Source organism: Canis lupus, chromosome 2 (genome assembly GCF_048164855.1).
Source record: "Canis lupus baileyi chromosome 2, mCanLup2.hap1, whole genome shotgun sequence".
Taxonomy (NCBI): Eukaryota; Metazoa; Chordata; class Mammalia; order Carnivora; family Canidae; genus Canis; species Canis lupus.
The window spans coordinates 27368231-27395305 of record NC_132839.1 but is presented as its reverse complement, the minus strand read 5'-3'; the positions used below and the strand labels follow the sequence as shown (position 1 = coordinate 27395305).

The following is a 27075-nucleotide window of genomic DNA, read 5'->3' as shown; positions in this document are numbered from 1 at the left end:
GCAGAGACACAGGTAGAGGGAGAAGCAGGCTCCACGCAGGAAGCCCGATGTGGGACTCAATCCTGGGTCTCCAGGATCACACCCCAGGCTGCAGGCGGCGCTAAACCGCTGCGCCACCGGGGCTGCCCAAATCATGACTATTTTGGAAAATACCACTAAGCAGTTAAGTTGCTGTTAACTTAATAGAGTCCCCCAAGCCCTGAATGGTACAAATTCATATTTATCAAAATAACTTACTTTAAATTTATATTATCTAATTTTTATTTGCCTAGTATAAAGTAGAGAGCATGTATTTGCTGTTTTTCTCTACCTTCTATGTCCTCCATTTTATACTTACACTGCCCTTTAGGTCAAGTTTTGTTGCTCCTTGGCACCTGTGAGTTTGTAGCATTCCTTCTTAGATTTATGCCTTGAATCAGAAAAGCTTTTTTAAGAAATCTGTTTCTGCACATTGCCCCATAAAATTTTCTTTGGATGGATTAGTAATATGCCAAGCTCATAAGGAGTTTAACGGCTATTTCGACTTGTTGATTTACTGTAGTTTCTTTGTTGTTGTTTTTGGAGAATTTCTGTTCTTCCAGCAGCTCCCAGAAACCTTGAAACATCTGTGCTGAGGAGAAGGATGATCACATGGAAGTGGAAAAGCACATGGAACTGCTTTGTTGCTGCATATCGTGTGGCAATAAAAGTTATAGGTCCTGATGTTTCAGGTAATCAATGATGTACCTTTAGCTTGTAGTCTAAAAGTCGATCTCAGCTGCTCATTTGAAATGCATTTCCCTATGGAAACAAGGTTAAGTGGGTACTTACATTTTTTTAAAGATTTTATTTATTTATTCATGAGAGACACACAGAGAGAGAGACAGAGACACAGGCAGAGGGAGAAGCAGGCTCCATGCAGGGAGCCCGACGTGGGACTCGATCCCAGGACCCCAGGATCTCGCCCTGGGCCAAAGGCAGATGCTCAACCACTGAGCCACCCAGACATCCCAGAGAACTTACATTTTTAGGTGAGTTCATAAAAGCCTATTTCACCCAGAATATAACTAAAATTCTATACTTTGTAGTGAATAAGAGCAGAATATTGTTATAATACTGGTAAGTCTTAAGTAGCCAAAAAAGAAATACAATTGAATAGTAAAGTACTTTTAAAAAATATATGTATATATTGGGTGCTGATATATTGGGTCTTTGGAAAGACCAATTTAACTAGAAGAGTAAATAAAGGAATACTCTTATGAAAATTCCAACATGGACAATGGAAGGACCAATGGTATTAGTTTTCTTCCTTTCTTCCTTCTTTCCTTCCTTTCCCTCCCTCCCATCTTCTCTCCCTGTCTCTGCCTTTCTTTCTTTCTTTTTTTTTTTTAAAGATTTTTATTTATTTATTAATGAGAGACACAGACAGAGGAGAAGCAGGCTCCATGCAGGGAGCCTGATGGGGGACTTGATCCCAGGACCCCAGGATCACGCCCTGAGCTGAGGGCAGATGCTCAAGCACTGAGCCACCCAGGCACCCCTCCTTTTTTCTTTCTTTCTTTTCCTTCTCTCTCTGTCTCAGTCTTTTTCTCTCCCTCTCTTTCTTTCTTTGTTCCCTCCCTCCTTCCCTCCCTCCCTTCTTGTCGCATAATACAGCCAGTTTTGCTTATCCGCATTGTCCCAGGGAACCGCAGGCTCACTTTAGCATGCTGGCATCTTAGGCTGTGCAGGTTCTGGGTCATTCCAGTTCTGTTCGTCCTGCTTCTACCCTCAGCGGCTCTCCTGCTCTCCCCTTCTGCCCAAGGATTCAGGGAACCACAGTCCTTGGCCGCGCAGGCCACGTAGGCCACGTGGAAGAATGGGGGCAGAGCAGCAGTGGAGCTTCATGAGTGGGGAGACCAGGACCAGTGACACCCTCACACTCCCACTAATTTTCTTTATTACATGTTTCTCTTTAAAATAAACAGCTTGAGGGGCCCCTGGGTGGCTCAGCTGGTTGAGCTTCCGACTTGGTTTTGGCTCAGGTCGTGACCTCGGGATCATGAGATTGAGCCCGGCATGGGCTCAATCCACAGGGAGTCTGCTTGCCATTCTTTCTCCCTCCCTCTCTGCCCTTCCCTCCCCTCCCCTCTCTGTCAAATAAATAAGTCTTAAAAACCATTAAAAAAAATCCCAACTTTGAATTCTGCTACCTGGTTACAGTTTTACTGTGGCCCCTCAGAAACGTCAACGAGAAGGGCTGGTTTTTCCTTTGGCTACTTTGTTGCTGTGTTTTTACTTCAGTTTCTTGATCTTTGAGAAAAAAGAAGGGTTTGAGTCAAAGTATTGGCAAATTCACACAGATCCACCACAATCTTCAGTCTAAACTACTATCTGTGCCTAAACTGACAGTTTCTCCCTTTGTCCCCCAAAAACTCATTGTTCAAAGCAATGTGACCTGTTGCTCAGATACCCCAAAAGAAAGGGCAAGGAGGACAACTCTAAATGTCAGTGTTAGGTGGGAAAATGCTGTTCTTCTACACCCTGTAAAGTCATCCTGTTCTCTATATAAACAGATTTTATTATTATTTTTTATTTTTTTTAAAGTTTTTTTAATTTATGATAGATATACAGAGAGAGAGAGAGGCAGAGACACAGGCAGAGGGAGAAGCAGGCTCCATGCCAGGAGCCGGACGCGGGACTTGATCCCGCGACTCCAGCATTGCGCCCTGGGCCAAAGGCAGGCGCTAAACCACTGAGCCACCCAGGGATCCCCAGATTTTATCTTTTATAGAGACAACTGACTGCTATTGAATATTGTCTAAGGGGGAGAAAAAAAGGAAAGAACGTGTGTTTTCTACTTATGCTATCGGCTGACTGCCCCCATAATCCAACCAACATATTACTTATGTGAAAAAACGCACATTGGAGCACCTGGCTGGCTCAGATGGCTAAGTGTCTGCCTTTGGCTTGGGTCATGCTCTCCCAGTTTTGGGATGGAGCCTCACATCAGGGTCCCAGCTCAGTGGGGTGTCTGTTTCTCCCTCTCCCTCTCTCTCCTCTCTGCTCATGCTCTCCCTCTCCTTCTTTCTGTCTCAAATGAAAAAAATAAAATCATCAAAAAAAATTTTAAGCATATTTTACCTGTCATACTATACTCAGGAATTGCTACATAACACGAATTTAGAGCCCATCTTTATAATTTAACAGGATATGATCATCTAAACAGTGAAAACAAAATGCACCAGAATTATCTTTAAAAATTGAGGAGCACCTAGGTGGTTCAGTCAGTTAAGCAAGCATCCAACTCAATTCAGTTCAGGTCATGATATCAGGGTTTGGGGATTGAGTCCCTTGTCAGGCTCTGCGTTGAGATTCTCTCCCTCTGCTCTTCCCCTGGCCCCCAATTGAATAAATAAATCTTAAAAAGAAAAATTGAAAGAGCCTTTGGGGTTTGAGTTATTTTGCTTGGATTGAGAACTCTAAGAGGTGACCAAAACTGCCTTTGAGACATAAAAGGGAACTGTTAAAAGATAAACTGAGACTTATTAAAATTTTAAGAGTTTATTTGAGCAAGTATCTATTTTAATTGGCAGTGCCACACTGGAAGTAATTAGGAGTGCTCCACCAATAGTAGCCAGGGGAGAGACTTTTATAGGGAAGATGGGGAAGCAAAGCAAGGGAATTACTTGATTTGCCATAACTTAAGCATTTGTTTTATTTGGAAAGGTCAAATTGGCTGTTTGTGACTGGTTGTCCTTAGATTTCAGTTTCTTGGGGTTTTGAGGCGTTTACAGGCTTAGGCTCTGGTTTGCTTATGGAGGCTGCCAAATGTTTAGAGCTAGCTCCATCGAATGGCCTCCTTGTTTAATCAGCTACTGTGGGGGGGCTGTGATGAACTTAGCATATTTACCAATTGCAGACCATTGCTGCTTTTAAACTTCTCTAAACCTCTATGTGTATCAGAGAAAGGAATATCTCACTAAGCCAAGAGCAGATATTTCTGATCGAATGGTTCCTATCAAAGTGATTCAGTTTGTGTTAGTTTAAGGAGCCATTGCGAATCACTTCATTCACACAAACTGTCAGGTGTGGTCTGAGGGGCCCACCATGAATGATAGAGACACCACACATTCCAGGACTTAAGAGGTTTCCCAGAAGCTAGAGACAAAGGCCAGTCCAATTCTTTATTATACAACATTATGTAGATGCTGATAAGGGGTTTAATGTTCAGAATATATAAAGAATACTTACAGCTAAACAATAAAAAGACAATTAAAAAGTGGGCAAAAGGGGATCCCTGGGTGGCTCAGCGGTTTAGCGCCTGCCTTTGGCCCAGGGCGCAATCCGGGATTCCCGCATTGGGCTCCCTCCATGGAGCCTGCTTCTCCCTCTGCCTGTGTCTCTGCCTCTCTCTGTGTCTCGAATGAATGAATGAATGAATGAATGAATAAATAAATAAATAAATAAATAAATAAATAAAATAACCTTTTAAAAAAGGTGGGCAAATGATTTGAATTGACATTTTTCTGAAGAAGTTACACAAATGGCCAATAAACATGTGAAAAGATACTCAAAACCATTACTTCATTACTCCTCTTCCCAGAATCTATACTGAACTGAAATTTCTTTTTTTCTTTTTTGACTGAGGTACAAGAATGCAAAGGTAACGCGGCCTATCTCCCAATCTGTCTGTTCTCTGTTTTTTCCAAACCTCCATTGGGAGTCTTGTACTTTGTTTTTGTTTTTTTTTTTTTAATTTTTATTTATTTACTTATGATAGTCACAGAGAGAGAGAGAGAGGCAGAGACACAGGCAGAGGGAGAAGCAGGCTCCATGCACCGGGAGCCCGATGTGGGATTCGATCCCGTGTCTCCAGGATCGCGCCCTGGGCCAAAGGCAGGCGCCAAACCGCTGCGCCACCCAGGGATCCCGGAGTCTTGTACTTTGGAAAGAATTAGGTAGACCTCACACTTCAGGCTTCATTTAGTTCCTTGTGTCCATTATCCGATGTTTAGAAACTGAGGAATGGAGAGGACAGTTGATTGGCTCCTCAGACCTTCTGGAGGCCTGGCACCGTAAGATTAAGCATGCTGCGCCTTCTGCTGCATGTTCTCCATGACTGACTTCTTGTTCTTCAAAATTTAAGTTGAATGCCACCTCTGCTAGATGACTTCCGAGAACTTCTCCCCTATTCCCAGCCCCAGTTTTGATTCTGGTACTTTGTGTATATCTCTGCCATAGGTGGCATTTATTAATGTTGACATGTGGACAGTTTAGTGTGGTAATAGACACTGGAGTCAGAATGTCTGGATTTTAAATTCTGACTTTATTTCTTATCAGCCATGTGACATGAAGAAAGCTTCTTAAATTTTGTATGCCTCAGGTACCTCATTTAAGATAATAATAAGGGGCACCTGAGTGGCTCAGTTGGCTAGGCATCTGACTCTTGATTTTGGCTGGGCTCATGGTCTCGGGATTGTGGCATTGAGCCCTGCATTGGGCTCCATGCTCAGATTCTTTCTCTCTCCTCTTACCTTCTCTCCCACCGCCACTCCCCACCCCTTGCTCCTGCATGCACTCTGTTTCTCTCTCTCTCTAACAAACAAATTTTTAAAATCTTAAAAAATAAAATAATAGGGGAGCCCGGGTGGCTTAGTGGTTTAGCACCACCTTCAGCCCAGGGTGTGATCCTGGAGACCCAGGATCAAGTCCTGCGTCAGGCTCCCTGCATGGAGCCTGCTTCTCCCTCTGCCTGTGTCTCTGCCTCTCTCTCTCTGTGTGTGTCTCTCATTGGTAAAAATAAAATAATAAAATAAAATAAAATAAAATAAAATAAAATAAAATAAAATAAAAAAAAATACCTCTTACATAAGGGCTGTTGAAAGAATAAAACAATTTATATATGGCAATTAGTATTACATGTTTGGCACATAGTAATTGATCAATACATTTTAACTATCATCATTTTTGTTTAAGTTTCTAGTTTATCCAGAAGGTAGCAAACGTCTTAAGGACGGAGAACCCTTGTCATTCTCCAGGACTAGTAAGTGTGCCTGACACATGGTAGATACTCAACAAATGTTGTTTTTTTTTTTTTTTTAAGATTGTATTATTCATAAGAGACACACATACACAGAGAGGCAGAGACACAGGGAGAGGGAGAAGCAGGCTCCATGCAAAGAGCCTGATGTGGGACTCGATCCCAGGACCCCAGGATCACGCCCTGGGCCGAAAGCAGATGCTCAACTGCTGAGCCACCCGGGCATCCCTGTGGTTTTGAATATAGATAGAACAAGGTTCTGTCTCAGCGGCAAAACTAAAACACCACACTTCAGTCTCTCTCTAAATGCCTAGGGTTCATTTGTTCCTCTCTGGTCCATGCAGGAATTACCTCTTGGGACTATCCATGGTGCTGACCTTTGCCCATGTGGCTTAAGTAGCCAGAGCTTGACCCAACAATTTGGGCCTTATCATATCATCTGTTGACTTAATATCTCTGCTGTACCCCCGGCCTGACTGAGCATGCTCAGTCGCCTCAGTGTGCCGAAGATGAAGGCTTTTAGTAGCTCTCCCTACCTGACTTCCTAAATAGGCTCGTGGACTCTTTCCTAAATCCTACCCCGTTCAGCTTGCTCCTCATGACACCAACACAGAAGTAGCTAGTCTTCTCCACTCTCACTCTCTTTCCCTGAATGCCCTTCCTGCTTTCATCCCCCCACTACTTTGCTGCTGTTGTTTTTCTCTACCTTTACCTTCTTCCTCAAGTATGATGAGAACTTTTGTGTCCACTTCATTATTGGTGACCCTCCTCCCCCAAATCCCTTTGGAATTGGTAGCATATTTTCTCTAAGTGCAGTGAGAGGAAGTAGGGGAGGACTTCAGTGGGAGACAGGCAGGCTTTTCAAAGGTAGGGAGCTGTATGTTTGGTGTCTAACATTGACCTGTGTAAAGTCAATGGAAAATAGATTTTCCGTAAGCCAGAGCTGAGGATGATGGTGGTTATGAAGTGTGTGTCATGACAGAGCTTGCAAGGGGGACAAAGCCTCAGTGGGAAATGCCCCAAGGATGAACTTTGGTTAAATCCCTGGCGTGTGTGGGGCCAGATTTGGTGAGAGAGACAGTTTTGTTTTGTTTCCAGATAAACTCTGCTAGAAGGAGGGCATCCAAAGAAAAAAGGGAAAGTTCTGAGGGTTTTTTTCCCTCCATGAACCTACTTAAAAGAAACTGTGCTATATCTACACACAGATAAAAATCATTACTGTCTTTGTGTAGGAAGATGGTGCAGTTCCTAATGTTGTTACAGCAAAGTACAACCAACAAATTAAGCCTAGTCAAGAAATTAAAGTGAATCAGATTCAGATGCCACAGTCACAGACTTAGAGTTCCTCTGATGGTCAGTGCTGGGGGTTTGTGAAGCCTAGACTGCTGAGCCAGCTCCTAACTCTTCACATGACCACAAGGATTTACTAGAATGTTTCCAAAAGAAAATTAAAATGCATGCAGCAACATTTGCTATTATTTTCGTTTCTGTGAATAACTGGCATAGTAATTTTTAAAAAGATTTATTGATTTAAGGAAGAGAGCATGTGAGTTAGGGGAGGGCCAGAGGGAGAGACTCTTCAAGCAGACTCCCTGCTGAGTGTGGAGCCCAAGGTGGGGCTTGATCCCATGACTCATGAGATCACGACCTGAGCCAAAACCAAGAGTCAGATGTTTAACCGACACCACCTACATGCCCCAGAATTCAAAGTTTTTAAAGAACACTTTGTTATTAATCTAGTTATCCCTAGACTATTAATCAGTTATTCCCAAATAGTGACTATTTTTGTTTGCTTTTACAATAAGCATCTTCTTTTTTGGTGATTTCTTTACTGTGGTAAAATGTACTGAACATCTCCTTTCCTAATTAGGAAAATCAAGCTGTTTCCATTTTAGTATAATTGGAAACTGTATCAGTGGAAGAATCTTAACTATGATTTGCATTAAGATAAGTTCATGTGAGGCATAATGGAGTAAACATACACATACTACTGGTGCTAGGTTTAGTTGCTGTACTTTGTTTTTTAAGATGTAGTTATTTGAGAGAGAGAGAGAGCGCGCGCGCACACACACACACACACACACACGCACAAATGAGGGGAGGGGCATATGGAGAGGGAGCCAAGCAGACTCCCCACTGAGTAGGGAGCCTGATGTTGGGCTCCATCCCAGGCCCCAGGTCAACATCATGACCTGGGCTGAAATCAAGAGCCAGACACTCAACCAACTGAGCCATCCAGGCAGCTCTAGTTGCTGTGCTTTTTAAAACATGGGTCTGGGGCAGCCCTGGAAGTTCAGCGGTTTAGCACCGTCTTCAGCCCAGGGTGTGATCCTGGGGACTGGGGATCGAGTCCCACGGTGGGCTCCCTGCATGGAGCCTGCTTCTCCCTCTGCCTACATCTCTGTCTCTCTCTGTGTCTCTCATGAATAAATAAATAAAACCTTAAAAATACAAAACAATAACAACAAAAAAACATGGGTACGAAACAGTGCTTCAACTCCCTGCTGAAGGACTTTATGTACTCTCTCACTCCCCACCACCATTAGTTTCAACGGGAATTAGCTTCGTAGTCCATAAAATGGAACAGCCCTTACTTTGTTGTGAGGTTTACAACACTCAGTAGGATGCATGATAAATAAAAAATGGCCCTATTGCATGTTGACTGGAAAGAACAAATGTTTTGCTCGTTTACTTATATGGCCCAATAAAAATTTCATCCAACATTTGGATTCTGGACCCTGTATCTTCCTATTTTTAATGTTTCCTAATGGTCACCGCCTTCAGGTTTTCTAGACAATATCTTTTCTTCTCAAGAGGTTCTTGACAACTGTATTGTAAAGAAAATAAGTGGGATCCCTGGGTGGCACAGTGGTTTAGCGCCTGCCTTTGGCCCAGGGCGTGATCCTGGAGACCCGGGATCGAATCCCACATCGGGCTCCTGGTGCATGGAGCCTGCTTCTCCCTCTGCCTGTCTCTGCCTCTCTCTCTGTGTGACTATCATAAATAAAATAAAAATTAAAAAAAAAAAGAAAAGAAAAGAAGTGAAGATGTGACTTTGATGATTTACAATGACATATCTAGGTTGTGTGTTGATCCAGTTTGCATAGAGAGTAGCCTGCAAGCTCCCACATGGCATGGCATGGAGCTGCCTGGTGCAGCTGCCTGGTGCCTGGGTTTTTCCACTTCTGACTTAGACTGGAATGTCTAAGCATTACCAGACCCAAACTGTTTTAGGCCTGGCGGGGGGATGGTGGTGGGGGCCCCTCTGCTAGAAGGTGAAAAAGATGAGGAGACTAATGACTTTCTTGGAAAGAGGTGATGAATACAAACAGATTAAAAGATTAACCTACACACATTAATCTTCTGTAAGGTGCTGGCGCTGGCTGCTTTGGGAAGTACAAAAAGAAGAAGAGAAAGTCCTGCCCTTCAAGGAACTTAGTCAAGATGGATATCGAGGATCCATTCATCCACATGAATTAAATTGAGGCCAGAGGTAAGTATCAACACGAAAGATCCCAGTAGGCTGCCAGTGAATACAGTTGATTGTTGGGGGTGCTACTCGGGTGACCCAGAGGAAAAAGAGAGAACAGTGGGCTGGGGGACTCAGCAAAGGCTTTTAGGAGAGAATGGAATTGGACAGACAGAAGAGTCCAAACAGCCAAAGAACAATAGCATAAGAGCGGTGGTGCCAAGGAATGTTTGGGTAAAGATGTCAGAAGCTTTGTGAGAGGACGCAGTGGGGTGGGAGGCCACAGAGAGGCTAGGAGCATGTGGCTTTGTTTGTGTAAGTCAGGGGACCTCAGTTTCCTCATCTTCCCGAGAGGATGAACATATGCTCCTTATAGTCATTATAGTCTGACCTTTTAGGATCATGAGTGCTGACCAGAGGAAAAGAAGTTGCTTGCTTAATGGGAGTCTATTGGTTCACGTAGACAAGAAGGATGAGAGTGGAATCAGGAAGGCTTTGCTAGTACTTAGCATACCTTCGGTCAAAATAGGACAGGCAATGTTTTCAGAATAATAGGTCTTTAAATTTTAATGAGTTGTATTACAGACTCACTCCATTCTCCTTACTTTTCTCATTTCACAGGGAATCAGTGAAACTTTTTATAAACCAGTGTTTTAAGAATTATGGTCTAAATGAATTCCTAAATGTCATTCCTGCCAGATGACATATGGGCACATTTTGATATTTTTGAAGTAAAAGCTTGCTAGAATATGAGGAAGTGCTATTGTTTTATTTCATTGCCCGGCCTGGGCCCCAGCAATTGCTCTAATGGGAATATTCCAGGAGTCTAGGCCTCACTGGGCAATGGCTCTTTGGATGAGCTTGGAATGGAGCCACTGGTAGAACTGGATATGGCCCAGCAGAGGTTTAGCTGCTTCCTTGGGGCCAGGCCAAAGTGAGCCAAAGATGGTGCCTTTGATAAAGGACTTTGAAAAGTAATTTATTCTTTTTTTTTTTTTTTTACCATTGTGACAGTCTAGAATGGAAAATGCTCAAGAAATAATGTTACTATGTCATGTAGCTAAATTAGTAAGAAAATTTTTTTTGGTAAAGATTTTATTTATGTATTCATGAGAGACCCAGAGAGAGAGAGAGAGAGAGAGAGAGAGAGGTAGAGACACAGGCAGAGGGAGAAGCCGGCTCCATTCAGGGAGCCCGACGGGGGACTCTGGGATCACGCCCTGAGTGGAAGGCAGACACTCAACTGCTGAGCCACTCAGGCGTCCCAGTAATAAAATTCTAAGGGGGTCCCAATGACTGGAAATCCAGAATTTCCCAGTGGTTCAACGCCTGTGTTCAACTATGCCAATCCTAATCAGCAAAACTTTCTTTCCAAAGTCACTGAAGTCCACCCTGTGTGTCCCTGCCTGAGTAGTTTTTTTTTTAGATCTTCTTTTTTAAGATTTTATTTATTTATTTGAGAGAGAGAGAGAACGAGAGAGAAAGCATGAGTGGGGGGAGGGGCAGAGAGGTAGACTCCCCAGTGAGCAGGGAGCCAGACATGGGACTGGATCCCAGGACCCCGGGATCTTGACCTGAGCCTAAGGCAGATGCTTAACTGCCTGAGCCACCCAGGCACCCAGTTTTTTTCTATATCTTGATTTCAAGGCAATTTCAGTTTTTTAAAAAGCATATTCCTTGCCATTAAGACATGTAATATACTTTAAAGTTCCTGTGATCTTTCAAGTTTATTCCTGCAGTAATCTGACAAGCTAGAGTAACAACACAGGAAATTAAACCAAGAGATCATAAGCTGAAATTCAGTTTTTTAATTTAAAAAATGTCATCACCAAAGTCAGGGTGCAGTTATCATCAGATTTGGGGCAATTTCTCAGTTTTCTTCAGATGCTATTAAAAAATAAAGTTTGGGGGATCCCTGGGTGGCGCAGCGGTTTAGCGCCTGCCTTTGGCCCAGGGCATGATCCTGGAGACCTGGGATCGAATCCCACGTTGGGCTCCCGGTGCATGGAGCCTGCTTCTCCCTCTGCCTATGTCTCTGCCTCTCTCTCTCTCTCTCTCTGTGTGTGTGACTATCATAAATAAATAAAAATTAAAAAAAAAAGTTTGAAGTGTCCCCAGAATATTTGGTCTTCCATTAAGGAATCTATAATCCACTTTGCTTGTCCTCTTTCACAATTATGGTGCTTGCCATTTGTATTTGAGATGAAAATAACACCAACATACATGTGCTCTGTGAGTGGGAACCTGGTCCACTTAACAACAGGAGGTAATTTTGTCATAAATAATGGTCACAGCAGTAGATCTTAGCAAATACACCACCATACGAGTCATATAAATAAACTCATTGAGGGATGCCTGGGTGGCGCAGCAGTTAAGTGCCTGCCTTCAGCTTGGGGCGTGATCCTGGGGTCCTGGGATCGAGTCCCACGTTGGACTCCCTGCAGGGAGCCTGCTTCTCCCACTGCCTGTGTCTCTGCCTCTGTCTCTCTCTGTGTGTCTCTCATGAATAAATAAATAAAATCTAAAAAAAAAAAAAAAATGAACTCATTGACAGTTCACTTCACATGCTCATGGAAACAAAGGCAAATAAAAGAAATTAAAATGCATTTGCAATGTAGTGTAAAAGCTCTCAGCCTTATCTTCTGAAGTTATTTCTTTTACCAGCTCAGAGGATATGGAATTCTGAGATTTTCTTTCAAATGTCTCGGGGTCACATCGCCTTCTTTTTAAATAAATTTGTTTTTGACTTTTAAAAACCACCTTTTGAGGTACGCTTGACATACCAAGGGCTATACATAATTAATATAATTTGATGAGTTTGGAGATAAGTATACATCTATGAAACCATTACCACAATCTGTGCCATAAAGATTTCTATCACTTCCAAAAGTTTCCTCTTACTCTCTTAATTATTATTATTATTTCATTATTATTTGGTGATAAAAACACAACATACCAAAAATTTAAGTACACGATATAGTATTATTAACCATAGAAACTATGATGTACAGTCGATCTCTGGAACTTACTAATTTTGTATAACTGGAACTTGTACCTATTGACTTGTCCCTGTTTCTCCCACCCCCTCCGCCCCTGACAACCACTATTTTACTCTCTGCTTCTGTGAGTTTGACTATTTTAGTTTCCTTGTATAAGTAGCATTATTTAGCATTTGTTCAACTGTGTCTAGCTTATTTCACTTAGCATAATGTCCTTCACATTCAACCATGTTGTTGCAAATGGCAGGATTTCCTTCTTTTTTAAGGCTGAATAATATTCTATTTTGGGCATATGCAACATTTTCTTTATCCATTCATCTGTTAATGGGCAGTTAGGTTGCTTAGCTATTGTGAATTAGGCTGCAGTGAAAATGAGAATGCAGATATTTCTTTGAAATCCTGATTTCAAAAAAAAAAAAGAAAGAAAGAAAGAAAGAAAGAAAGAAAGAAAGAAAGAAAAGAAGAAAAAGAAAAAGAAAAAGAAGAAGAAAGAAATCCTGATTTTCTTTCTGTAATTACCCTGACATGTGATTGCTGGATCATATGGTAGTTCTATTTTAATTTTTTGAGGAACCTCCATACTGTTTTACATAGTGACCCAGGTCACAGTGAAATATTCAAAACATGTCCCCTAAAATAAGAAACAAGGCAAAGCTGACCCCTCTCCATCTTCTACTCCATATTTTACTGAAGTCTTAGCTGATACAAACTGTGAAGTTTGGATACAAAGAAAAAGGTCTCTATTCACAGGGAACAAGATTGTCTTCATATAAATCCTATGGAATCAACAGTGCAACTATGAAAACTAAAAGTGGACTTAGTAATCTTTCAAGATACAGTTTTCACACACATAATTCTGTTTAATGTCTATATATAGCAGGAAAAAACTGAACATGTAATTTAAGAAAAATATATTTTAGCTTCTTTAAAACTCATAAGATAGATATGAATAAATTTAAGGAAAAATGTGAAATAATTCTACACTGAAAACTACATAATGCTGCTAAAATTAATTTTTTTTGTGTGTGTTACGGGTACAACTATATTTATATACCAAAGGGGAATCATAGAGTACATGCAATTTTGTAGCACCCTTTTTCTGAAAATGAATACATTAAGGACACATTTTGACATTCTTAGTTATTATTTTCCGACCTTAAAAAAACCCTGGGGCCACCTGGGTGGCTCAGTCAGTTAAGCATCCAACTCTTGATTTTGGCTCAGGTTGTGGTCTCAAGGTCAGAGGATCAAGGCTCCTGGCCGACTCCATGCTCAGTGGTGAGTCTACTTGGGATTCTCTCTCTCCTTCTCCCTCTGCCCCTACTGCCCTACTCTCCCTCAAATAAATTAATAGATCTTTAAAAAATAATTAAATCTTAAAAAACATCTTTAAAAAATAAGAAAAAGAAAAAACTCTGGAACTCAGAAAATTTCAAGCATATATAACAAGGTCATAAACCTTCATTCACCCATCACACTTTTGGCTCATCTGCCACTCTCTTGCCTGCCACAGAGGTATTTTTCTTTTAATGAAGTATAGATGATATACAATAATCTTTTAGTTCTGGGTGTATAACATAGTGATTCAACAATTGTATACATTATGAAATGTTCACCATGATAAATATAGTTACCATCTGTCACCATACAAAGTTATTATAATGTTATTGACTATATTTCCTATGCTGTCCTTTTCATTCCATTACTTATTTGTTTTAAGTGAAACACATTGCCTTCTTAATAGAAGCATCACAGAGTTTTTCTACTGGGTCAAGATCTAGAGATTGCTGCTACTTAGAGACGACAGTTTTATAAAATGAATGTGCATTTCAGGCCTAAGTTCACATTTGATCCCAGAAAAGAAAAGCAGAACTGTAATTTGAGCAAAATATAACTATTGAATCCTACAAGAAAAAAATGAAACATACTCCTATGCCAACTGCCAGGCAATGTTCCTGGCTCCCAAGTACAGCCTGGGGCAATGCCAGATGGTCCTTCCCAGGAAATTGAGCTTGTCCTCCACATAGGAAATCTGAATGACTCTATCCCACAGGAAATGCTTTATCGTCCATTATAATGATCATTATGAGAAATATAAAAAAAAAAAATTGAGGGTGGCCATGGCTGAAGATTAATCAAAGAAGGAAAGCTGTTAAATAATTGAGACTTTCTGCTGATTGCTTGGCATTCTGGCTAAGACCAGGGGTTGTGGCCTTAAAATAATGGGGTAGAGGGCAGCCTGGGTGGCTCAGCGGTTTACTGCTGTCTTCGGTCCAGGGCCTGGTCCCAGAGACCCAGAATCGATTCCCACATGGGACTCCCTGCCTGGAGCCTGCTTCTCCCTCTGCCTGTGTCTCTGCCTCTCTCTCTCTCTGTGTCTCTCATGAGTAAATAAAATCTTTAAAAAAGAATAATGGGGTAGGATTATTATTGGGAGGGGGTAATAGAGCAATAATAACTAACAAAAGAATATATATTATGTTCCTAGCACCGTGCTAAAAATGTATGCACATTAATACTGTAAACAATTTCATGAGGTCAGTGTTATTATTATTTTGATCACCTATTGTCCCTAATTACAGATGTGGAAATCAGTGGACACGTTTCCACTGGATTCTGGGGTGCCAACTCACAGAGTTGCCTAAAGTCTTACATTTGATAAATGGCAGGGCCACAGTTTGAACCCTGATCTATTTGCCTTCTGAGTCTGAGATCGACATTCTGCGTAACAGTATCGTGACCACCCCCAGCATTTGTATAAAATAATATTGCCTCAGACGTGCTATCTTTTGAGTGTTAGGAGGCTCTATTGTGCTTTGCCTTGCTCAGATAACATTGGTTGGAGAGCTTCTCTGTCTTGCTTTTTGCTCCCCAGATCTTTACTGAGGTGTCTCATCTAGGCTGCTTGTCTTCTTCAGTTCCAATTACATATGCTTTGGTCTCTGCTAGCAACAGGATTATGTCCATAGATCATTTTTTAAAATGGCTTCAGTGGTGACATTTCTCTGCTGCTGAAAGGGCCTTTTAATTTTCATGCTGCTTCTGGGTGAGCCACAGCTAAGCTTAGCGGGGAAAAAAAACTAAACCAAACTCTACAGATTTTAATACTATTTAGACAATTAAATTCCTACATAAATTCTGAGAGATGATAGGCAGGGTCAGATCTATAATAATGCTCAATTTAGGGCCTGTAATCCTCAGGAGAGGTGTGAACATGGATTCATTCAAGCCACCTCTGCTCTCCCTTAGAATTTTCCCTAGGAAAGCTCCTCCTCTGCAATGTCCAAAGTGCTCTAGAATTAAAAACAAGAATGAAAAGATACTATTAATTATAGCCAACATGCATGGTGCACTTAGCGTGCCAAGCTAAATGTAAGTTATCATTACCCTTTTAAGAAAGTCCAGTGATGCTGAGCAGTTGATAATTCCTTTGAGTCGTAGCCAGCAAGTGACAGAGTTGTGGGATTTAAACTCTGAACCCTGAACATGAGTTGAGTTTGGTTTTTGGTTGTTTTGTTTCTTTTTTGCCAGAATCCATGTGTCTAAAAGTTATCAAACACTGTCTGCCTGGGCCAGGCCCTTAGCAACACCTTGTGGGAAATATGGATCCATCAGGTATGATTATTCTTCAAAAAAGTCACAATCTAACTACTAAGATAAAATATAAATACAGGAAAGTTTATTGACCACAAAAAAAGTTAAGTCATATTTCAAAAAGTGTTGCTTGGGATACAAAATTGGTTGTCAAATACATTTTACTTTTTTTTTTTTTTTTTTTTAGGATTTTATTTCTTTATTTGACAGAGAGCACAAGCAGAGGGAGGGGCAGGTAGAGGGAGAGGGAGCTGGGAGCCCAACATGGGACTTGATCCCAGGACCCCAGGGTCATGATCCGAGCAGAGGCAGACACGTAACCGACTGAGTCACCCGGGTGCCTGTCAAGTACATTTTACTAATCCTAATTGCTACATTTCAGAGGAAGATGAGGGGGTCTCAGGTTCAAGGCAGGAGCCTCAGGGTCGAGGTGGGGTTTAGCCACTTCTGCAAAAAAGACTGGGTTTCCCAGAATTGGCAAGTGGTGGGGCTTTCTAGGTGAATGGAGGGGCCAGACTCCAGGGGTTTGGACAGGTGAGTACCAGAATTTAATACCATACTCCACCTCCTTTTCCCTTCCTTCCCTCCAATAGTTCGCTCTTTAGATCTGGGGCTTTTGTGCTGCTGCATTTGTCTTAAGAAGGAATATGAGCTAATAAACCCATTCATGCCAAGATGTGTACCCTTGGCAGGAGTATATGCATTTTTCATATGGGCACAGAGACACAGTAATGACAAAGTAGTAGTTACTGATACTGATAGAAAGTCACTGATAGTGGAATTTCTCCTGTTTTGTGTCCTCCAGAGACCTATCCTGCCCGCATGTACTTCCACTCTGCCTCCCACAGCACCAGATGTCCACATGCCCATCCTTGGCCCCCAGCAGGACTGGATGAAAGAGTGTGGCTGGAGCCCCAGAGTCCATCTCTGGCTGTGGAAAACCAACTCAGAGCACTGTGCTTTGCCAGTGGAGATGAGTAATGTCTTTTTCAAATGTAAAGTATACATAAGTTGTTATTCCTTATATATTTTATCAAAACTTTTACCGAAGCTTGAACAAAAAATAATAATCCACACTTTAAATGATCTTCCCATACTACTTAAGAACTAAGAGTAGCAGCTACAGAATCTCATTTTATTTGCCTCAGCAAACATATGCTACTCTATATGTGTTTTTGACTGACACATTTACTGCCTCAGAATATGACAATTTTACCATTTCAAATAAACTATGGAAATTTGCGTAAGGATTTGATAACAAGCTCCAGCATGGTAAGCCTTAGGTCATGTGGTAACTTGTCACGTCTACCCTCGTGTGGACTTGAACCTTGAATAGGCTTAGAAGTAGCCCTTGAACAAAGAAGTCCTGCACTGGCACCAGGGTTAGGGGTATCAAGCGTCCCGTTTGTCCGGGCCTCTTAGGTTTCCCAGGAGGGAGGCCTTTCAATGCTAAACCCTCAGGAGAGTCCTGAGCAAACTGGGACAGCTTCACCCTGTGAGACCAGGTTACAGGGCAGGGGCAAGGCTCCGAGGCTCACAGCTTAGCTGCTGTGGTCCAGAGGGAAGGCAGCTCTCTGGCCTCGGAGGTCGACACCCGGAAGGAAAGCGCTTCTCTCCTGGGTTGTCCAGGATTGGGAGGTTAGCCTTTTGGGCCACAGAGCTGTGGGTGTGGGTAAAATGGCCCAACAGAAGGGACGGAAAGGCCAAGTAGGAAGAGAGAGGGTGAGGGGTGTGAGCAGAGCAGTGGTTAGAGGCAGCCTGCGGAGGACTTTGGCAGGATTGGAGAGAACATGAAGGGGAAGGAGATGAGCTGAACTATTGTGTGGGCCCAGAGGAGGTGAATGGGTGCGCACAGCTCTGAGCCGCCTCTGGCCATTAGAATCACTTAGGCACTTTTGAAAAATATAGATATCTGGCCTATATCCAAGCTAATCGGAATTAGAATTTCTGGAGGTGGGCATAGTCATTGGCCTTTTTTCCTAAAGCTCCCAGATGATCCTAATATGCAGATAAGATTGAAAACGGTTGGCCTTGGGCTCCATGCTGGGTGTAGAGTTTACTTAAAAAAATAAAAATAAAAAAAGAAGGGATCCCTGGGTGGTGCAGCGGTTTAGCGCCTGCCTTTGGCCCAGGGCGCGATCCTGGAGACCCAGGATTGAATCCCACATCGGGCTCCCGGTGCATGGAGCCTGCTTCTCCTTCTGCCTATGTCTCTGCTTCTCTCTCTCTGTGTGTGACTATCATAAATAAATAAAAATTAAAAAAAAAAAATAAATAAATAAAAATAAAAATAAAAAAAGAAATAAAACCGATTTTGATATACTGATTTCTTTTTGTTTTTGTTTTGGTAGTCTCTACATCCAGCATGGGGCTTGAATTCATGATCCTGAGACCAAGAGTCTCATGCTCTTCAGATGGAGTCAGCCAGGGGCCCCTGATATGCTAACCTTAAATCCTACCACCTTGCTGTATTCACTCATAAGGTTTTGTAACCTTTTCATACATTAGGATTTTCTATATAGTCATGTTATCTGTTAAAAAAGATAGTTTGATTTTTCCTTTCATATCAGTATGTCTTTAATTTCCATTTCTTGCCTTTTGCCAAGGCTAGGAACTCTAGAAAATACTGTTAGGTAGAAGTCCTGAAAGTGCTCCTGATCTTAGGAGGAAAGATTTCAGTCTTTTCACCATTAAAAAGTAGATTTTTATTTTATTTTTTTAAGAAGTAGATTTTTTTTTAAGAAGTAGATTTTTAATAGATGCCCCTAATTAGGCTGAAGAAGTTCCCAGCTATTCCTGTTTTGCTGAAAGTTGTTTTAAACCATGATTGAATGCTGAATTTTGACGGATGTTTTTTCTGATATTCATATGGTTTTTCTTTTTTAATTGTTCAATATGGTGAAGAAATAGCTGATTTTTTTCAATGTTAAATAAACACTGAAACATTGACACCTCCTTGCATTCCTGGTGTAAACTCTACTTCATCATGATATGTTATCGGCTGTTGATCCCATTCGGTGTATTTTTTTATCTAAAGCACTGTGTTTTTCATTTCTAAAGTTTGATTTAGGACTTTTTGTCTTCCATTTTTCTTCATCATTCTGATGCATTCTTCTACCTTCTTGAGTATATGAGGGGTATGTTTATAATAGCTATTTTAATGTCCCGGTCGACTAATTTTGTCATTTGTATCATTTCTGGCTCTACTCTTACTGTTTGCATATTTTCCTTCCTATGAGCCACATTTGCCTGCTTCTTTGCCATTTTGGTTAGATGCCAGATATTGTAAATTTTACCTTTTGGGCTCTGTTGTTCTTGCTTTTTGTGTGTGTTGTAATATATTCCTTTTAAGTATTGTTTTACTTTATTCTGGAACCTCCCGTTAAGTAAATTGAAAATGTTTGATCCATGTGAGACTTACTTTTAAGCTTTTTTAGGTAGGCTCAGAACAGCTTCTAGTGTAGGTAACATGGCCCACCCATCTGAGTACTCCACTTCATCCCTCCCGTGTTCTGAGACTTTCCCATTCTGACTTCTGAGAAGTGGTGTAAGCTCTGGGGATTTTTCCTCCTGCTTCTTTCTGGGGGCTATTTTTCTGGCCTTAGTCATATTCTCACATGCGTGAGCTAGTCAGGACTCCACTAAATATGGAGGGAACCCTCTGCAGATTCAGAGCTTTTTCTTTAAGCAACTATCCCCTGCCCAGCAGTCTGTCCAGTGTAATTTAGCCTTGCTTCTCTGAACTCTGAGTCTTGTCTCTTCAAGTCAGTGAGGCCATCATGCTTCTTTAGGTTCTCACTCACAGTGCTGCATGCAGTCTGGCCCTTCTCTTTAGGCTGCAAGCCAAGGCAAAAATAGGGCTTATCTTATTTGTTTCCTTCACTCAAGAATCACCGTTCTTTTCTGCCTAATGCCCCATGTCTAGAAACCACTCTTGTATTTTGGCCTATTGTTTAAGGCAAGAAGTAGAAGTTCTGTCTTTATTCTTCAGAAGTTATTTGACAGTTGCTCACAGATGAGGAAGGGTTAATGTTACTGGGATTTCTACAAAGTAACCTTTTTTTATTTTTTAAAGATTTTATTTATTTATTCATGAGAGACACACAGAGAGAGGTAGAGGCACAGGCAGAGGCAGAAGCAGGCTCCCCAGGAGGAGGCCAATGTGGAACTTGATCCCGGATCCTGGGATCACGCCCTGATCCAAAGGCAGACGCTCAACCACTGAGCCACCCAAGCATCCCAAAGTTAACTTTTTTAAAAATAGGAACTTTAACTCTCACTGTGAAGAGACTGTGAAAGAGCTGTACCAAATTTGGCAGGCACTCGCTGTGGCTTGGAGTATTGATGTCCTACCTACCTAAGATGTGCTATTTGACACCATAGATTATATAGACAGCTTATATTGACTATAAGTCCCATTAGAGTCTTAAAGCAAGCTCTTGGGGGTAGGACATGTGTTTTCTGCTAATGAGAGCAAATCTTTCTTCCACAAAGTCATACTGAGAGCAGATTGATGCTGTGACAAAAAATGACAACTAAGAGGAAAAGCTTGGATTGAAGGGAAAAAAATACTTTTTTTTGAAGCAGAGAACTCCTGAGTTAGTCTCCGTGTCAACATGTGCATTCTCTACTTTCTCCCCTACAGTTCTCTGTTGTTTTTTTTTTTTTTTAATTTTTATTTATTTATGATAGTCACAGAGAGAGAGAGAGAGGCAGAGACATAGGCAGAGGGAGAAGCAGGCTCCATGCACCGGGAGCCTGACGTGGGATTCGATCCCGGGTCTCCAGGATCGCGCCCTGGGCCAAAGGCAGGCGCCAAACCGCTGCGCCACCCAGGGATCCCCAGTTCTCTGTTGTTTTGAGGGAAATTAAAGAAAGGACCTATTCCATACTTAGAATGGATTGGCAAAGGTTAGTGGTGCTTCTCCCTGTCAATCTCCATTCCCATTGGCCAGAATTGCAAGAGGGTGATTCTAGCTTCAAGGGGATAATAGACAATGGCCCCTGGGTGGCAACCCAGTGAGGAGGCTGGGGGAGGAGACCATGTGCAGATCTCTTTGTGAACCCTCAGAGTGGCCTCTTAGCAATAATAAGGAAACATTTTGGGATGGCAAAGTTTCTACAGTCAACCAGATGGGGGCATGGAAGGATGATAGGTAGTCTAAATATTAATGGACATGTTCCTTATTTATCATCTCTGACTGTTGATGCCTAGATACACACACACACACACACACACACACACACACACTGCTAGGTAAACTGACTCAGGTACCATTTTATCATTTTTTAAAATTTTTATTTATTTATGATAGTCACAGAGAGAGAGAGAGAGGCAGAGACATAGGCAGAGGGAGAAGCAGGCTCCATGCACTGGGAGCCCGACGTGGGATTCGATCCTGGGTCTCCAGGATCGTGCCCTGGGCCAAAGGCAGGCGCTAAACCACTGCGCCACCCAGGGATCCCCTCAGGTACCATTTTGAATGCACAGGGATATATACCTTTAGGTTGACTGAAATCAAAATGCCTTCCTCAATATATCACATGTACACTCACACACACACACACACACACACACACACACAGACACTCAGATATACAAGCCAAAGGTTTTCTTTTCTTTTCTTTTCTTTCCTTTTCTTTCTTTTTTCTAAAGATTTATTTATTTGAGAGAGAGAGAGAGAGAGTACACACATGCACGAGTGCATGCATGAGCATGAGAGAAGGGGTATGGGGGGGAGGGGAAGTGCAGAAGGAAAGATTCTCAAGCAGACTTCCTGCTGAATGCAGATCCCATTGCAGGCACGATCTCATGACCCTGAGATCAAGACCTGAGCCAAAATCAAGAGTTGGACGCTTAATCGACTGAACCACTCAGGAGCCCCCAAATCAAATGTGTATCTATATAACGGTCATTGAACAATCAGAAAATGAATCAAAACATATCATTTACTATTTGTTGTGGACTGAATGCTTGTGTCCCCTCAGGATTCACGTGTTGAAATCTAACCCCCAAGGTAATGGTATTTGGAGGTGGGGCCTTTAGGAGATAATTAGGTTGTGGGTGTGGAGCCATTGTGAATGGGATTTGTGTCCTAATAAGGTGATAAAGGGACCAGAGCTCATGCTCTCTCTCTCTCTCTTTTTCTCTCTCTCTCTGCCATGTGAGGATACAAAAAGTCAGTCATCTGTAATTGGGAAGAGGGCTTTCGTCCAACCATGCTGGCACCACGATGTAGGACTTCTAACCTCCACAACTGTGAGAAATAAACTTTTGTTGTTCGTAAACCACCCAGTTTATGGTATTTTGCTATCACAGCCTGAGTTAAGACATTATTGCATCAAAAAATATGAAATGCTGGGATGGCTGGGTGGCTCAGTGGTTGAGTGCCTGCCTTCGGCTCAGGACATGATCCCAGAGTCCCAGGATGGAGTCCCACATTGGGCTCCCCACAGGGAGCCTGCTTCTCCCTCTGCCTATGTCTCTGCCTCTCTCTCTGTGTCTCTCATGAATAAATAAATAAAATATTAAAAAGAAAATTATTTAAAAATATGAAATGCTTTGAGATAAATTAGATAACAGTTGTACAAGACCCATACACTGCAAACCACAAAATACTGCTGAGAGAAATTAAAGACCTAAACAAATGGAGAGATATACCATGTTCATGGATCAGAGGATTCAAAATTGTTAAGATAATAGTTCATCTCAAATTGACCTATTCAACCAATCCCCACGTAATTCCAGTAAGACTTCTTTTTGTATAAATATATAAGCTGAATTTAAGATTTACATAGAATTGCAAAAGATTTAGAATAACCAAAACCATTTTGAAAATAAAGAACCAAGGTGAAAATCATAAATGACTTGATTTTAAATTTTTAGAAGCTTGGGATGCCTGTGTGGCTCAGCATTTGAGCATCTACCTTCAGCTCAGGGCATGATCCCAGAATCCGAGATCAAGTCCCACATCAGGCTCCTTGCATGGAGCCTGCTTCTCCCTCTTTCTGTGTCTCTTGCTCTCTCTGTGTGTGTCTCTCATGAATAAATAAATAAAATCTTTAAAAAATGTTTTTTAGAGAGTTAAAATAATCAAGATAGTGTGATATTGGTATAAAGACATACATCAATGTAAATTTGTATGTATATAAGGATACATACATCAAAGGAACAGAGTAGAGTCCAGAAATAGACTCACATATGTATAGCCAAGTGATTTTTAACAAGGATGCCAAGGCAATTTGACAGGGAAGGAATAATCTTTTTAACAAATGGTGCTAGAACAGTTGGATAGCCATATGCAAAAATATGAACCACAACTCAATACCCTACACCACTAGATTATAGGGCTAAATGTTAAGAGCTAAGACCAGAAAAATTCTAAAAGTAAACACAAGAGGAAAACCTTAATGTTCTTGGTTAATCCAAAAAATGACCCAAATGTTCATCAACTTGAAAATGTCTAAACAGGAGTACCTGGGTGGCTCAGTCAGTTTGAATATCTGCCTTCAGCTCAAGTCATGATCCCAGGTCCTGAGATTGATCCCCACATGTAGCCCCACAACAGCAGGGAGCCTACTTCTCCCTCTCCTGCTCTCCCTGCTTGTGGTCATTCTCTCTCTGTCAAATGAATAAATAAAATCTTTTAAAAAATGTCTAAACAAATGTGATATATACTCATATAGTACTACTATTAGAATACTATTTAGCAATAAAGGAACAAAACTATTGATATACTCATCAAAATAGATGAATCTCAAAATCATTATGCTGAGTGAAAGATGCCAGACAGAAAGAGTACATACTGTATGAGTCCATTTATGTAAGCTTTTAGGAAATGCAAACTGACTCAGTTGCAAAGTGGACCAGTGGTTGCATGGGGGTGGAGGGCAAGGAGAGATAGGAGGGGAAAGATTTAAAATAGGAATGCGATAGAAATGTTTGCTGTATTGATTGTGGCCATAGTTTCATGGGAATACAAATATGTCAAAATTTATCAAATAGTATTCCTTAAATATGTACAGTTCATTTTTTAAAAAGATTTTTAATTTATTTATTCATGAGAGACAGAGACAGAGAGAGAGGGAGGCAGAGACACAAGCAGAGGGAGAAGCAGGCTCCGTGCAGGGAGCCCGATGTGGGACTCGATCCCAGGACTCCAGGATCACGGCCATGAGCTGAAGGCAGATGCTCAACCGCTGAGCCACCCAAGTGTCCTAATATATGCAGCAAATTGTAAGTCAATTATATCACAATAAGCCTGTTTTTAAAAAGTACAAAGAGCAGTCTGTAGTATAGTGCAGTTTAAATCCTGGAGAAGTGTACCAGTCAGGGCAATTAACACTAGATGTTGTAACAAGAAACCCAGTATCTCAGTGGCTTAATACCACACAAGTTTGCTTTGCTTATGTTACAAAGTCACTTGGGTTGTACAGCTCCTGGCAGCTTGCAGGATAAGAAAAAGAGCAGAGGTGATCATGACCAGACATACAAGGAGATTCCCATCACGTGTGCCCACATCCCTTAGGCCAAAACCAGTGACATAGCAGGCAAGAGAGTCTTCTCCAGGCTGGTGATGAAGTTTTGGAATATAGGTGACGTTTGGTGGGGGGAGGTCCGGAGCCCACCCCGAGAAAGAACTCTTGAGACGTCTTTGGTGCAAAAGGGTGGTTTTATTAAAGCTGGAGGATAGGAGCCTGGGCAGGGAGAGGGCTGCCGGGCCTGGGAGGGGAGGCTGATTGTACCCCTGGGAGAGGGAGGGTTGGGGAGCACGTCCTCCCTAAGGAGCTTTGGAAGCTGGGTTTCCAGGACCTCGAGGGGCAGCTGTTGTGGGAAAAGGCCACTTACCACCGTCTAATGAGACCTGAGTCATGAGACCCTACAGATCTGTACCGGTGGGCCACGTGCTTGGGGATGATTGCCCACACGTGTCCTGGGGGCAGAGATAAAGGAATTTCTAAAGGAATTTTTATATGTTAAAGTAGACGGACAGGCTCCTTGGGGTCGGGCTCAGCTTGCCTCTGCCCTTAGCAAAGTCTGAACATCGAGGCGGTTGAGTATCTGGAGGAAGGTCCCTCTGCCTGTTTCAAGGACTCGTCAGTGTGCTCTGATCTCAGTGCTCCGGTCCCCCGTCCCTAGGAGGAAGGAGTAGTGCTTTCATCTATATATCTTGCCAGTTTCTGCCACAAGAAAAAGAAATGTCAGAGTAGTTGTGCACACAATAATGGGCAATACAAAAGAATACTGAGCTTCTGAGCCAAAATACTTGCTTTCAGACCTCTTCAGTTTTCTCCCAGAATGAAGGGGTATTTATATTTCTGAACTAAAGCACCTACCTCAGGAGTTCTCATGAAGGACCAGTGTCTGTACCTAGAGAGAATCCCAGTCTCCAACTCCTGGGAGACAGAAAATTGGTATAGTTTGTAAATCACTCTCACAGCCACCCCCACTCCTGCTCTACTTCTACCCCCGGAGCATGCAGCTCCCGCCCTAAGCCATTTGCATCTGCAAGGACAGCACATCTAGCAGGACGTTACAGAACCACCCAGAAATTTGCCCAGAGTCTTTCGTGCAGCATTGTGGGATAAAGGGATCCCTTGCCTAAGCAGCCAGTTAGCCTCTCTGTGTGACCATTTGGACAGGCAGTGGCAGCCACAAGATGTGGATACAAGGGCTTGCACCACCAGTCATGTGAACCTGACCAGGTCCCTCCCTCTTTCCTCCAAAAACTGTCTTCGCTTAGCTTCTGGAACAGCACACCCTCCGGGTCCTGCCTCCCTCCCTCCATGCTGTTCACTTTTTATCTGCTGTCCTCCTCTCCCTAACCTCTGAATGGTACTTTGCCCCCAGGGCCCTCTCCTGCAGTGTCCTCTCTTGTATGACCCAGGGATTTTGAAAAGCTTTAGGATAGGTTCTACATTTGTAGGATCAGCTCTCCACACCTACCCCCCCCCCCCTTAATAGTTTTGGACACTGAGATAAAATTTCTCCTCCCTCTCCCTTCCTTTATTGTCAAATTATGTGGATAACTTCTACAAGTAGTCAGTAGGTCCCAGGTATGCAGCTAATTGCTAATTTCTTTCTCTTGCCTAGAAAAAGGCAAAAAAGACCCTTTCACTGCCATCAGTGAGAAATGCTTTGTGGCCCTTGAAAATCAACTGAAACTGACCCTTTCAGGAAAGAGTCCCTGAAATGCAAGAGGGAAAAACAATGAATTCACAGAAGAGCTTGCTCCCACCCACTTGGAACATAGTCCCTTTAGCCAACCTGTTTGATCAGCTAGGGAAAAGCACCCCTATTTACATAACCTCCTGGCCCTTTGTGTTTCAGGATGGCATCATTCCAGGGAAGCAGTTTCCATATGAAGGAAGAAGGATAAAGGCCCACCAGTGCCCATCAGACCCTACAGGATATGGCTTCTCTAGATTGTCCGGGAATTTCTGGTTGTTTCCATTCAGTCTTGCAAAATGCTCCAATATTTGCAAATGTGTGCACCCTTTAAACAAGTCAGTGACCAAATGCTATATTAATTTAGGAAACAGTTATGAGTCGCTTGTGTGCCAACTGCATATAAGCTCTCTTACGGGGTGCTTCAGGGATCAGGGATACAGCCCCATCTTGGAGAAGCAGACAAGTGAGAAACACCTAAACATTAAATAATACTCCTAATGGTCTGAGCACACGAGGAACAGGTGCACTGTCTTTTCTCTGTGTCTTCTGCGTCACCTAAGTATCACGTTGAAGGGACGCCTGGGGAGCTCAGCGGTTGAGCATCTGCCTTTGGCTCAGGTCATGACCTTGGGGTCCCAGGATCGAGTCCCGCATCAGGCTCCCCTGAGCAGGGAGCCTGGTTCTCCCTCTGCCTGTGTCTCTCTCTCTGTCGCTCATGAATAAATAAATAAAATCTTGAAAAAAAAAAAAAAAGATTTTCTCCCTCTCCCTCCCCTTCACTCTCTTTCTCTGAAATAAATAAATTAAATAAAATCTTCAAAAAAAAGTATCATGTGGAAGA

General features: G+C 42.2%; 1 long non-coding RNA gene across 4 annotated transcripts; it reads left to right on the top strand.

The window, feature by feature from the left end:
• Positions 1-27075, top strand: LOC140614328 (uncharacterized). Of its 4 annotated transcripts, none has more exons than XR_012015231.1 (6): positions 1-710; positions 9372-9494; positions 13694-13747; positions 16001-16084; positions 16869-22322; positions 26394-27075. It is a non-coding gene; the product is annotated as an uncharacterized lncRNA (long non-coding RNA). The 4 variants fall into 4 exon arrangements; XR_012015237.1 differs by lacking the exon at positions 1-710 and adding an exon at positions 717-1010 and having other exon boundaries at positions 16869-17058; XR_012015226.1 differs by lacking the exon at positions 1-710 and adding an exon at positions 717-1010.